Source organism: Ochotona curzoniae, unplaced genomic scaffold (assembly GCF_017591425.1).
Source record: "Ochotona curzoniae isolate NIBS_2020 unplaced genomic scaffold, NIBS_Ocur_1.0 contig_3653, whole genome shotgun sequence".
Classification (NCBI taxonomy): Eukaryota; Metazoa; Chordata; class Mammalia; order Lagomorpha; family Ochotonidae; genus Ochotona; species Ochotona curzoniae.
Window position 1 is genome coordinate 33,549 of NW_024465937.1, and position 13,669 is coordinate 47,217.

Sequence of the window (13,669 nt, forward strand, 5' to 3'; positions counted from 1 at the left end):
GAGCGAAAGCTTTCCAAAGCAGAGAGCGGACATTGCGTCATATTTAGTAATCTGCCCGGCTTGCCCTCGGTGCTCGGATGAAAGGAGAGAAAAGCGGCAAGCTGTGTCTTCCCGCTCTCCTTCCTTCCACCACACCTGCCCTGTGCAGGTGAAGCCCAATTAGTGACTGGGAACGTCTTACGGGGTCTGGAAGCGTTCTCGTATGCCACCTTTGTCATCTGGTGCCGAGGGCTGACTGCAGCCGTCTCAAGCTGCGTTTGAGTGATGGCTTCGCAGTGGCTTGCACATTTGAGGAAATGGTTCTGTTCTTGGACTTCACGTCCCTCCGTGATTCCTCGCTCTCTTGAGATATCGCGAGAATGGTTAGCGATGTAGACTGCACACTTAAACGCAGTGGAGCCACGAGTCTCACTCAGCCCCAGTGTGTCTTGGGGCTAGCACTGCAGCACAGTGGGTTAAACTGCTAATGGTGGTGACCTTCTCCCACAGTTGGAGTGGTTGGTCTGAAACCAGCGAATCTTGCTAAATATACCTGGGAAACAGTCGGTGGTGCTCAGGCGCTGGGAGCCCATCACCCACCTGGAAGCCGCAGGCTTCAGCTTGGCTCCATCCTGGCTTCTGTGTGCATTTAAGGAACAAACCAGAATGTAACAGATCTGTCTCTTTAATCTCTCTCCTTTTCTGTATGTTGACCTGCCTTTCAAATAGATATATTTCAAAACATAAACCTGATTGTCGATTGCCATGGAAAGGAAAACCACGGCAGGGTGTATCATCTGTCCTAACAGGCTTGCCATGGTGTATAAAGTTGCCAGAGTAGTCACTTGGTTTCCATCCCACTTTCTTTCTGGTTCCAACTTAACGTATTTTCTTACAGAAAGGCAGATTCCCAGCTTTCTGTATTTTTCTTATTGGGAGGTAAAGCCATTTGATAGCTTTGTTACTGGTTTTGCTTTTGGGCCATCTGTGTCTTTTTTGTGGCTGCAGTCCACTTAAGTTGCTGCAGGTTCGTCATTCCTCAGATGTCTTTGGAGGTTGGAGGGAGCCTCACTGTTGCAGTGTAGATGCTGGACGCGGGGACTGTTCTCGGCAGGTCTCGGTTCCCTGTTTGGTCTGGGGGCTGTGGAAGCACACGGACACCCACGGACACCTCGTGGGCTAACGGCTGTTGGCCCGCATCACAAGAAGTAAAGTACTAAAAGAAGAGGTGAATGCCCAGTGAACCCCAAGCAGAATTGCCAAAAGCTTTTCCCTTCCACCTTTTGATCAAAATTTTATCTGGATGGATGTTTAATGGTTTTAAAGATCATTTTTGTATTTATTTTACTTGACAACCTAAAAGACAGGGAGATGAAAAAAGGCACAGAGAGGCCTCTTACTGCAGGCTCACTCCCCAGAAACCCAGGACTCGGGAAAGTGACCCAGGCCTCCCAGGAGAGGGACCATCCAGGGCACATCGCTACATCCCTGGAGTGCTTTGTTGGGAATCAGACACCAAGAGAAGAGCTGGGCCTGGAACCTAGGCATTCTTTTTTTTTTTTTTTTTTAATTAAACTGTCATTGAGTCTTTTTTTTTTTTAAAGATTTATTTTTATTTTTTTATTGGAAAGGCGGATATACAGAGAGGAGGAAAGACAGAGAGCAAGATTTTCCGTCCGATGATTCACCCCCCCAAGTGAGCCGCAACGGTCGATGCTATGCCGATCCGAAGCCAGGAGCCCCTTCCGGGTCTCCTGCGCGGGTGCAGGTTCCCAAAGCTTTGGGCCGTCCTCGACTGCTTTCCCGGGCCACAGGCAGGGAGCTGGATGGGAAGAGGGGCTGCCAGGATTAGAACCGGCGCCCATATGGGATCCCGGGTGTGCAAGGCGAGGACCTTAACCACTGCGCCACCACGCCGGGCCCCCTAGGCATTCTTACATGGAAAATGGGCATCCTAAGTGAGGTTTTAACTAATGCATCCAACACCTACCCTCCTATTTGTGCGTTTATGGAGTATGACTGGTTTAGTTATGAAAAACTCGCAAAAAATATTTATAGAAAGAATGGCTAAGCTTATACACAGGCAAATGTGCTGCTCTGAGTTGGTGTGAAATGCGATGCACTTCCCTGTGGTGTTGCCAAGGGTTCTAAAGTTCATCAGATCCCTCAAGCTCTGTGAGCCACGCTGTACGTGTGCCGTGTTTCTTTTGGCAAGAGACGGTTACAAGCTGCTCTGCCTCTTGCATTTCTCCTCTTGCTACCTTGAAGGTGACACACTGCACCTGACCTGGGACTCAGATCCCGACGCTGCAGCGACCACATGCGCATGGATGTGCACAGCAGTCCTTTCCTATTCAGACTGGGATCTGATGGTTTGTTATTAGTGGTCCTCACATAGCCCCTCCGGACTGAATAAGGGACACTGGGAGATGCTCCTGGGAAGAAGGCCAAAAGAGAAAGCGGAAGACGCAAAAAGGGATGAAATCTCCTCAGTTCAGGGTCTGCCAGAGAAACTGAGTCTGTATGATATTCCTGAATCCGTTTCTCCACTCATAAAGGAATAAAATCAGTATGAACTTCAGAAAGACATAGTAAAGATAATTGAGAGAATTCATGCGGCGTACAATATGTACATAATAAAAAATTTTAATTTTCATGTCTAATATTTTAATTATGAGTTAATCTAACATGTAAATATTTTATCTTTATGTTGTTATTTAACATTTTTACTTTTGTACGTACAAAAGTAAAAATATTAAATAACATTCCTTGCTCAGGATACTAGTCAAGCCAGTTAAAGCCATTCTGCAAGAAAGAAGCTCTTATTCTGTAAGGCCCACAGTTTTAAAAGTATGTAGACCCCATAGGACCTTGTACAAAAATTCATGTATAAAAATATTTGCAGGAATCCAAAGGTTATGAATCCCAGATAAGAGTGCCTGACAGTTTCATAGGCAGAACATATAATGGAAATGGAGAAACACATTTGGAAATAAGCTACAGCAGGAAAAATGTCAGGAAATGAAGACTGGTTAGATGCTTGTGCATCAGCGAGGGCTCCAGTTACTCAGGACCTGCAGAGTGGAAGCCCAGAGGCTGTGGCTGTGGTCACTTGTCTAAGCGGGCTCTTCCAGGCTCCAGGCCCAACCAAGCCAGACCCTCGCATGCATCATCTGCCTTTTGAGGAAATCAGACTGTTTTTCTCTCCACTCCTGCTTGTGCCTGAAAATGACTTAAGAAAAAAGATAAATTGCATAACTTGTAAACAGTCTGCACAAGTCACTTTCTGTTACTCGTCTAGTTTGAGAGCTTAGGATTTATGACAACCTAACAGAACTTCAAGCCGTGAGTGTCGAGGTTGTCTTTGGTTTGATATTGCTTGGGACGTGGGATTATTCCCGAAGCAGGCTATAGCTAAACGTTCTCCTGTGTCTGGAACCTTTGTGCCCAGGGCAGGACTGGACAGCCCCTGAGCGGTAAACGAAGGCCTCACGATCGGCGCGGTGCACAGCCTTTATCTTCCCAAAGCTCCTGCTCTGTCTTGCCTGCATGTTTTGGCCCTTCATTCATAAATATTTTACTTGCAGCATCTGTTTGAATCCAGGCTCCCAGATTTGCCGTAGTGTCCCACTCACTCACCATCCAGGTGTTCTAAAGCTTTTCTCTGTCTTTACAATGGATTTGGACTGAGATGAACAGGTCCCACCCAGGCAGGACTCGGTGCAGGACAAGCTGGGCCCCCATCCTGCTGCCAGAGTGCCTCACTCACCCTGCTCCTCACTCTGCTTAGTATTGAAAATATCAAGAGGGGGAAAAAAACCGGGAAATTAAGGCCTGGCTGTTCACACAAAAAGCAGAGCACAGCAAAGCAACCTTTCTTGGGGAGCGATATTTCACAACCTTCTTTGTAGCCGCTGGGAGTGCCATATCTTTTTGCGTTGCCCTCTTTGGACTCTATGGGCCGCGTGCAGGGCAGGCGCCACCGTTCCTCCATGAGCACTGCGTATCCTCTTTGTCTTCCTTCTCTGCCTCACTGGGTTCTTTGCCCCAGCTGCTGCAGCTCGAGAATACTCTGGCTTTAAAAGTATGGGGAAAGAGATGCTGTCCTCGACTCTAGTCTTAGAAGTAAAATCATTTCCACATAATCTTTGTGCCATTATTCCTTTGTGACTTTGGACAAGTCAGAACTCATTTTAGAAGTTTTCTCAGGTGTTCAGTACGATAGCAAGATCTTCCTAAATCAGCTCGTAGTATTTTGCAAAAATCAAGTACAATAAAGTTTGTGAAAACGCCACCTAAAATGCAGCAATAATATTAACTATAGTGAATGATAGAACAGCTAGTTTTTATGATTCACCAAGTATGGGTTGAGTTTGTCTTATGTTATTCCAACTGGAGCTGGCTCTTGGAAGCGTGTGTGTGTGTGTGTGTGTGTGTGTGTGTGTGTGTGTGTGTGTGTGTGGCGACAGTTACCTCTCGCACTCCGTCCATGGTGTTTTCTTCAATCAATGTTCCAACCTGTGTCAGGAAGACATACTTCTATCCATTCAGATTATTTCTGTCCACACGTGGGCCGTGCGGTGACGAGATTAGCAAAGATAACCAGTTGGTCTGGTTCGCTCTTTTGTTCATTGTCATCTTCATTTTTTCCATTAGAGCAAGATTTGAAGGATTGATGAGCAAGCGAGTCAGAGAATGAAATATGTACACTTAATATACAAAGTGGTTTTTAAAATGTAACCGAGAACTTGAGGAGGACTAGGAGTCAGAACAGACATTTATACATTTTATTTGAACTGCTATTAAATGCCAGGTTCTATACTAAAGCAGGAAAGTATAGCCTCAAATCTCAAGTAGTCATTTCAGCATTTCAAGTGGCCGTTTCATTCTCAGCATGTGAGGCAGGCAAGGTAGTGTTGGCTGTGTACAATGAATTCTTTGTAAAAGATCAACTGGGTGCACTATGGACCGTGTGAGAATCACCCACCGGGGAGGGTCAGGAGTAGGGTGGCAGGGCACCCACCTGGGAGGGTCAGGAATAGGGTGGCAGGGCAGGTTTCTGGACTGAGCTCACGACCGAGTTGAATCTTAAAGACACAGCACAAAAGTTGCTCCCATGGTGAAACACAGTTCTTATTCCCCCTTGGATATTCTGTAATCTCTTTATAGCTTGATTCCACATTTTCACTTACTCTAGCCTGATTTTGCAATTTTTAACATAAAAAGTTTTAATTCTGAGAATCTAGAAGTCTTAAATCGAAAGGAATCCACTCTTGAATTTGAGACATGATTTGCTGAAAAACTCACCACCCCTCTTTTGGAAGACGTGAACCCAAATACAATCCCTTTAGCTGAGAGCATGTGTCAAAGCTTTAATAACGGAGTTGTCATTATCGCCTTACCTGGCCTGTGGAGACTTCGGGCATTAGAATTCAGGAAACCATTATAAACCATTCTTCTTGTTTTTGTTTTGTCTTTTTAAAAATGATTTATTTGGGAAAGAGAGGGAGGAGCAGAGGGAGGGGACGAGAGGATGAATGAATGTTGGTTGTTCATTTTCTCCCTAAATGCAGAAAACCACCAGTTCTGAGCCAGGCTGGAGGCAGAAACCAGGAACTCCAGCGAGATCTTCACATGTGGCCTGGCTACGACAAGAAAGGTCAACTGGATTTCGAAATATTTTTCCTAATGATCCTTTCTCTAAGATGTGTCAAGACAATTGCCATTGAAGTGATGAAATGCCATCAGGAGTGGCTTTGTATGATTCAGTGCACAGAGCTACCTGGATGAATCTCGGGGGAATTATGCTGAGTGAGAATCAAATGTCCATTCCCTAAAACTGCATTCTAATTCTTGGAATGAAAAATTCTAGAAATGGAGGACAGTTTGTTAGAAATTAAAAGGAGGAAGGGCATGGATGTGTAATCAAGGAGCAGCATGGGGGATGGTATGATGATGAGCAGCATGGGGATCGTATCATTCTGGTTTAAAAATTTTTTAGATTGTTTTCCATGACACCTGGTATAGGTATAGGGATTCGTCCTCTCTCTTCTCCCTCCCTCCATTCTCTCTCCACCTCCCTATCTCTCCCCCACCCCCATATTGTCACAAAGGACTTATTCTTCACTTTGTGGTGGTATCCATTCTGGTTGTGACTTTTTTGGTGGTGACTTTCTGCTAGAATTTTGCAAGATGCTGTCATTGGAGGAATTTGAGTAATGGATACATGGGACCCCTTTCTTACCAATTTCAGCTCCCGCATGTGAAATAACTAAGCATTTAATTAAAAATTCAACTACAATGAATTTACCAGTCATTTTAAGTTTTTTTTCCCCATCTGATTAAGTTTTCATGCCCTGATTTGGAATTCAAATTCCCATGACCTTAACCCAAACTACCTGCCAGGTCCTATTTATTAACCAAACAAGACTTTGCTGTAGGAACCTAGGGCTTTTCCACATTGGCCCCTGAGCTCCAGGACAGCCTCCTTGCTGCCCTCTGTTAGACCCTAAGCCAGGTGTTGCCTGCTCCATGGAGGTCTCTGCAAGGACAAGCACCTGAAGATTTTTATTACTAAAAATATGGCGATGCTCTGTATCCTACCTTTCATTTCTGTGATTTTTGGGTGCATTTCTCCTCTTTTCTTAGACTTAAATATTATTTGCAGGTCGAACCTTTGCTTTTCATGTGATGTAGTTGATCTGTGCATAACACTGACAACTCCATTGGCACAGATCAAGTTATTGATACCCTTGTAGCCCTGGATGCTTTGTTCATATTGTTTTGACTCTTCAATGACTATTAAGTCAACGTGGTTTCCTGTGGAATAAATTTTCAATTTTATGTTTGTAGATAAGTGATTAACATACTGTATTTGCAAATGGTTGAAATTCTCATTACTTGGGGGCTTATAAAAGCTGCCATTTAGAGGTTTTTCCAGGCTTAAACAGCAGGAGTACATTGTCAAGAAGTAACTTCATGCAACTGAAGTGTAACAATGTCTTTTTTTTTCAGGTAAAATGAGTAAAATATATACATTTAATAATGGTTATATATTTAACCAAATATCAACTCAACATTTAAAAATGGGACAAAGCAGCAGAGTTATAACACACATGGTATTAACTAAATTCTTAAATAATTTAGGAATCTTTCAGGTGTCACTTGATTTCTCTCTGCTTCCATGAACCGAAGTTATAGGGCTAGGAGAACACCGGGTTGTTTTCTAGCTCTGACCTTTTGTGGTTTCATGAATGTGGGATGACTGAGCACTGGACACAAAGGTTGAGCCATGTGTCTTTCTGTCCGTTAATCCTTCCCGTTGCGTTCATGTGGGCTGAGTCTCCGAGTCGGCCACTGTGGGACCAATGACACTGGGGACACCGTGCTGCATTGAAACCAGCTTCTGCTGTTTGTGACTCACTCAGTCCCGCTGTCCCTGACTGTTAGCTAGAGATTAATCACGAGGAATGGTAGGCTGAAAGGCAGTCGAGTTCAGACTTTGCTATTAGACATGTTCAGATTTTCTGGCCTCAAGCCCAAGCCGTGTTTTTGGCTTCCATTCTTCCCCACCATGCTCCTTTTTTGATGATAAATTTTAACCTTTACCTGAAAGTAACAATTAAAAACCTAAGAAAATGAAAGGCATGCTCCTTGTATGTATAAATACAGCATTGTAGAGAGTCTCAAACGAGGTCAACGTAATAGCTAGTACAAAGGAAGGCCAAGACAGAGAGTATATAAAGAACTTTCATAGTCAAGGTCAAGAGTAAAAGTCTCTTAGGCATTATTGTTGTTGAAACAACTATTAGCGTCCAGAGATTTGTGGAGTAGATTAGCAACATACACATGGCATTTGCTGCATCCAAGCAACTCTTAAGAATTTTATAAACACTATGTTATTTAATAGAAAATCCAATTAGGTGTTACTCTATTTTGTGTATAAACCAACTGGAACTTAGAAAGATTGAGTAATTGGTGCCAAATTCCGAGAACAGCGAGTACAGAATGGCCCATATTTTTAGGTAGAACATTTACTGCTTCTCAAATACCAAAATCTACATTATCATGCGAATGCTTAATACATGAGCATGGCTTAATAATTGACCTGAAATTCTGTTACCTAGTGAGTATTTGGCTTATAAAGATCAAGGTCTTGGTAGCATATTTGTACTTTGAAATGGAAGTATGGTTTCTGTGTGACTAAGGTATTTGCAGTTAATTGATATTGAGCTCCTTCTGTAGGCGTTATTAACCCACCAACATGTCAGAACATCTGGGGTGATGACAGCATTGAAGAGTACCAGACAGACAGAATCCCTGACAACTAAAGGTGGTATATGATTCTAGATTAATATTGTGATCACAGGGGAAGTGCGGGAAAGGGAACTGTAGAGAGACTCTGAAAGAGCTGTAAGTACTTCTAGATTATAGTATGTTCCAGTGTTCTGTCAACATGTGGGAACTGTAGAGAGACTCTGAAAGAGCTGTAAGTACTTCTAGATTATAGTATGTTCCAGTGTTCTGTCAACATGTGGGTTCCCATATTAGATAACAGTATTCTCATGTTGGGAAAGAACGGTTTTATTCCTGAAAAAAATGACGTATGTTAGGATAAAAGGACATGCCATGTACGAATTATCATCAGATTGCTCCCACGTGTATATACAGAGTGGGAGAACAGTGGAGAATCCTAAACTAGCGAGGCAGATACACAGGAATTCTTCCCATTGCAACTTAGAACATTGTAGTCTTTTAAAAATAAAAAAAAATTAGAAATCAGTTACCAATCTAAATCAGTTCTATTTTTTTTTTAATATTTAGTACTTCTGTCTGCTAGCACCCATCCCGAACAATCTGTAAATAAGTAACTTGACAAAAAACAAAGAACAATGATGAAATTCTGATGAAATCACTTCAGAATAGTACCCTGTCTACTTCAGTATTTATGTAAAGGTCAGAAATACTCTTTTTTTTGCCTGTCTTTTGCCACAGGTACTTCTATTGAGTGTAGTGCTAAACCACCATGAATTTCATGTTATCTTGGATATTTAGGCCTGGGACTTTTCTGTTTCCTTGGAGTAAGCCACTGCTTAGCAACGGAGGACTGGTTCACAGCTGGCCTAGAGCTTCCTGTTCCTTGCAGGAATCTTGATGTCCTCAGAGAGGGTTGCAGCCTGTACTCTATCAGATGTCAAAGCCGTTATTGAGCCTTCTCCTACTCTTGCGTGTTGCCTTCCATTTTTATTTTTCAGAACACCACAATCTTAGTGTGTACTAAGAAAAGTTTCAACTACCCTGAAAGTCATTGAATTTGAGACCTAGGGAGTTTGTCTATCATGTCTAATTCTCTATTCTCCATATATCTTTTGCCCATCAAAAGAGAAGGGCTAAAACACATCTTCAGAGAACCTAGAAAAAAAAATCCCAGAGTAAACTGCTAAGTGGGAGTCTGATGGGCAGTTTGTGTTTCATGTGAAACTGTAGCCTGGGTAATTCCGTGCACACTGAGAAAGTCGCCAGGAGGTACTGCTTTTGTTGATGTGCCACTTGCACATGGCAATTCCAAAAGTCAAGTGACATTAGACACTTAAAAACCAGCGCTCTGCCCAAGGAAGGGACGTTGGAGTCCATCGTTCCCTTCTGAATAACGTGAAGCAAGGGCTGAACCTGCTGCGAACCTTAGAATTGGCTTTGGGATTATCACACAAGCTTTATTTTTTTATCAGCTATTCGTGTTTAGCTATTTCAGAATCAAGTCAGAAGCAGAGCTTTGACAATTTGTATTTCTGCATGATGGATTTTGAGACAGAACTGCATTTGTGCCTCTAATATGGATTTCTTCATGATAGAATTCCTTATGGAATTTCCTGTAGCATGTGGAGGAAGAAAATGCCTTTTAACTTTTCAAGGTTTTAAGAATTATTGCAAGCATGGCTTTCATACAAAGAATGGAATACAAATAATGTCTAAAAGTTCAGGATAAGCCAATATAAAACAGATATTTTCTGTTTAATCCTGTAATGTCTTATTTATACAGTGAAGATTTAATTTTTAAATCTTTAAGCTTGCTTCTGGCTTTTGTCTTCTTTTGTGTCCAGTCCTCTTCCTTATACATTAAAAACTGTTCTGCTGGGTTGGTGCAAAGCCATTAAAACATTAACTTGTCTACCTATTAATTTATTTACACATGGCTTTATATACATCTTTTAGAAATGTGGACACCGTCTGGTTTTAGGAAAAGGCAATCTTCTATATTGAGATAATTTTTCCCTTCTTAGTATCAAAAAAAGTTTTTAGTACTTCTCAACACTTTGGCCGTTGCAATTTTCTAAATAATAATTATTCCTCCAATCTCACAAGCTACTCCAAATTATATATCTTATAGGCCCACACAAGTCGGAGAAACCTTGCTTTCAAGTCTAAGAAGCTCATGGGATTCACTCGCATGGTTGCACTTGTCTGTGGCAGTTATGGTGTCCTAACAACAGTGTTGCTGAGGTATCTGGTAATGTAACTTAGAAAAAAATCTGAATCTGAGGTTACTGTTACTATTTTAGGTAGCTGCCCCAAGGACATTCTGGGACCTGCACATCTACTTGATTTTACTTGAGTCGAAGTCAGCTCAACAGGAGTGCATGATAGCAGGCAGCATCGCCAGTGATGCCCTTGTGAGGATGTGAGTGTGACAGTGTGAACACAGGGACTGTTCCCCGGCGGTTCCCTTCTCGGCCACAGACCTCTCCTCCAAGGAACAGGAAGTTCTCCCTTGCTGCATCAAGCAGCAGCAAATTTTTAAAAATGTGATTTGACAATTAGATGAGGCTAGGGAAAAGGCCAGGACTCTGCTGAAATGAATGTAAAGTATAATAAAGATGTTTTAAAACTAAATGGGGTACAGGATTTTTAAACCCTTAAAATATTCAGCTGATGTGCAATTTGGAACTCAGAGAATAATATATAGAGTATTTCCTGAGAGATTGTTGTAAAATCTTTGTCCTTTGTTTCAGATCAGATTAATTGATCTGGTCAACGCCCCATGTGGGATCACTCTCAGCAGCTGTCATATTCCAGCTTTCTATCTTGGACACGTCTCTGCACGTACAAGGCTTCTAGAATCTTCATTTCTGTCTTACCTTGCTCCAATGTATTTTTCTAGTTTTCTAGTTCTTTTTTTTTTTTGATGGGGGTGGTGATTTAGAGAGGCATCTTTATTCTCCCCTAAATTATAGTTTCCTTGACATAACAGAACATATGTTCATCTGTCTTCTAACAGTGTCTGGGATTTAGTAGGAATTGAATGCTTATGGAAGAACTGATGTCATTTATCTCAAATGTGTGCTGTTTATTTCAAGATTAAGAAAATGCTTTGTAACCCTTTGAAAATTAATAGTGATACTTTTATTTGCATGACAGAGAGAACACCCACATATTGTTACACTCCCTGAATGACCCCGACGCCGGATCAACACTGGACCCAGGAGCTGGAATGCACAGGAACAGGTCTCCCACATGTGTACCAGGAACTAAACCACTTGAGTCATTACTACCACGTTAGCAGGTAAGTCAGAAAATACACTCTAGAACACCAGTGTGGAACAGGGGTACCTTTTATTTTGTATTGGAAGGGTAGAGCAATAGAGATAGGGAGGTACAATCTGCTTCTTTATCCCACATGCTCACAAAAGCCACAGGTCAGCTTGGTCATCGCAGGAGCCATGGCCTCCATCTTGGGGCCTCCTGTGTGCGTGCACAGACCCAGCTCTTGAGATTACCTGCTGGTACCCAAGGTCTGATTTAGTGGGAGTCTGGATTGGAAATGAAGTGAAACTCAATCTCAGACACTTGGGTAAGGATTGTGGGCATTTCAAGGGAAGGTTAACCTTCCAGACCACATGTCCACTTATCCCCCCAATGCCTGAGAGAGAGACACACACTGAGAGAAGGTGAGAGAGAGGAGAGAAAAAGAAAGACACACACATAGAGTCAGAGAGAGTGACAGGGAGAAAGAGGAGACAGAAAAAGAGAAAGAAAGAGACACAGGGAAAAAGAAAAATGGAGACAGACAGACAGACAAAGAGAGCCAGAAAGAGACACAGAGAGAAAGGGACAGAGTGAGAGAAAGAAGATAGGAGAAATAGACAAAGACACAGAAAGAGAGAGATAAAAATAGAGAAAGAGGCACACAGAGTGATAGAGAAAGACACACAGAGAAAGAGACTGACAGAGAGAATGAGATAGGAGAAATGAGACAGAGACAGAAAGAGAAATAGACACAGAAAGAGTGACACACACACACATACACATTGAAGGTGAGAGAGGAGAGACAGAGAAAAGGAGACAGATTCAGAGACAGAGAGACAAAGAGACAAAGACAGAGATAAAATAGAAACACACAGAGAAAGAGAAATAGAGACAGTGACATCCAGAGAGACACACAGAGAGATACACACAAAGAGAAAGATGGAAAGACAGAGAAGAAAAAGACAGAGACACAAGGGTGGATGAATACAGAGAAAGACACAAAGAGACACTGAGACAAATAGATACACACACAGAGAGAAATAATGTGACAGAAAGAGCCTGAGAAAGAGAAAAAGAATGAGAGAAAAAAGATAGGAGAAATGAGACAGAGAAATAAAGATAGGAAAGAAAGAAAAAGAGAGAAATACGCACAGAGAGAGAGACATAGAGAAGTGGGGAGAGAGGAGAGACAGAGAGACCATCAGAGACAGGGAGAAAGAGACAGAAAAAGAGATGGAGAAAGACACAGACACAGAGACACAGAGAAAGAGAAGGAAAGAGAATCAGAAAGAGATAGGAGGAGAAAGAAAGGAGAGACGGATACATAGAGACAGATGAATACAGAGAAAGACAGAGAGAAAGAGAAATAGAGACAGTGACACCCACAGAGACACACAGATAGAGAAAGAAAAAGATGGAATGAGACAGAAAGACAGAGAGCAAGAGAGTCAGAGGCAGTCTGAGACAGAGTGACAAAGGAAGAGAGACACAGAGATAAAAACAGAGACACACAGAGAAAGAGAAATAGAGTGACAGAGTGACGCAGAAAGACACAATGAAACAAAGACAGAGATACAGAAAGAAAGAGGGCGGGGGGGAGGAAGAGAGACAGAGGTAGAGAAAGGAGACAGATGGATACAGAGAGAGAAACACAGAGACAAAGAGAAACAGACAGATTGTGAAAGAGAATTGAGGAGAGAGAGAATGACAAAGATAGCAGACATGAGACAGAGATACCTAGAGATGCAGAGAAACAGACAGAGGAAGAGATAGACACAGAAACTGTGAAAGAGACAAAGAGGTAAAAATAGAAAGACACAGAGAGTGACAGACACAGAGAGCCAGGGAGCAACAAAGAAGGAAAGAGATAGAGACTCAGAGATAGTCAGAGACAGAGAAAGATACACAGAGAAAGATGGGGAAATAGTGACAAAGAGACAGAACGAGAGAGACAGGGAAATAGAGATACACAGAGATAAAAATAGAGAAGGAAATAGATAGAGTGACAGAGCCAGAGAAAAATAGAGACACAGAGACAGAGAAAGACAGAAACTGAATCAGAAAAAGAGAGGAAAGAGGAATCCACCATGGGGGGAGGGGTATGGGAGGGGTGGGGGGAATCCCCAGCGCCTAGAAAACTGTACTACATAATACAATGTAAGCAACA

At 42.3% G+C, this 13,669-nt stretch overlaps 1 protein-coding gene across 3 annotated transcripts in view; it reads left to right on the top strand.

Moving 5' to 3' along the window:
• The window catches only part of LOC121158219 (endoplasmic reticulum metallopeptidase 1-like), a 36,553-nt gene that overhangs the window by 8,410 nt on the left and 14,474 nt on the right, over positions 1-13,669 (top strand). The window contains exons 1-3 of one of the 3 annotated variants that reach the window (XM_040982880.1): positions 5,533-5,638; positions 10,367-10,479; positions 11,395-11,539. The gene's annotated coding sequence lies outside the window, so the exon portion shown is untranslated. Of the gene's footprint in view, positions 1-5,532; positions 5,639-7,637; positions 8,312-10,366; positions 10,480-11,394; positions 11,540-13,669 lie in introns of those variants that run through there. The other 2 variants (XM_040982881.1, XM_040982879.1) reach the window with 2 other exon arrangements.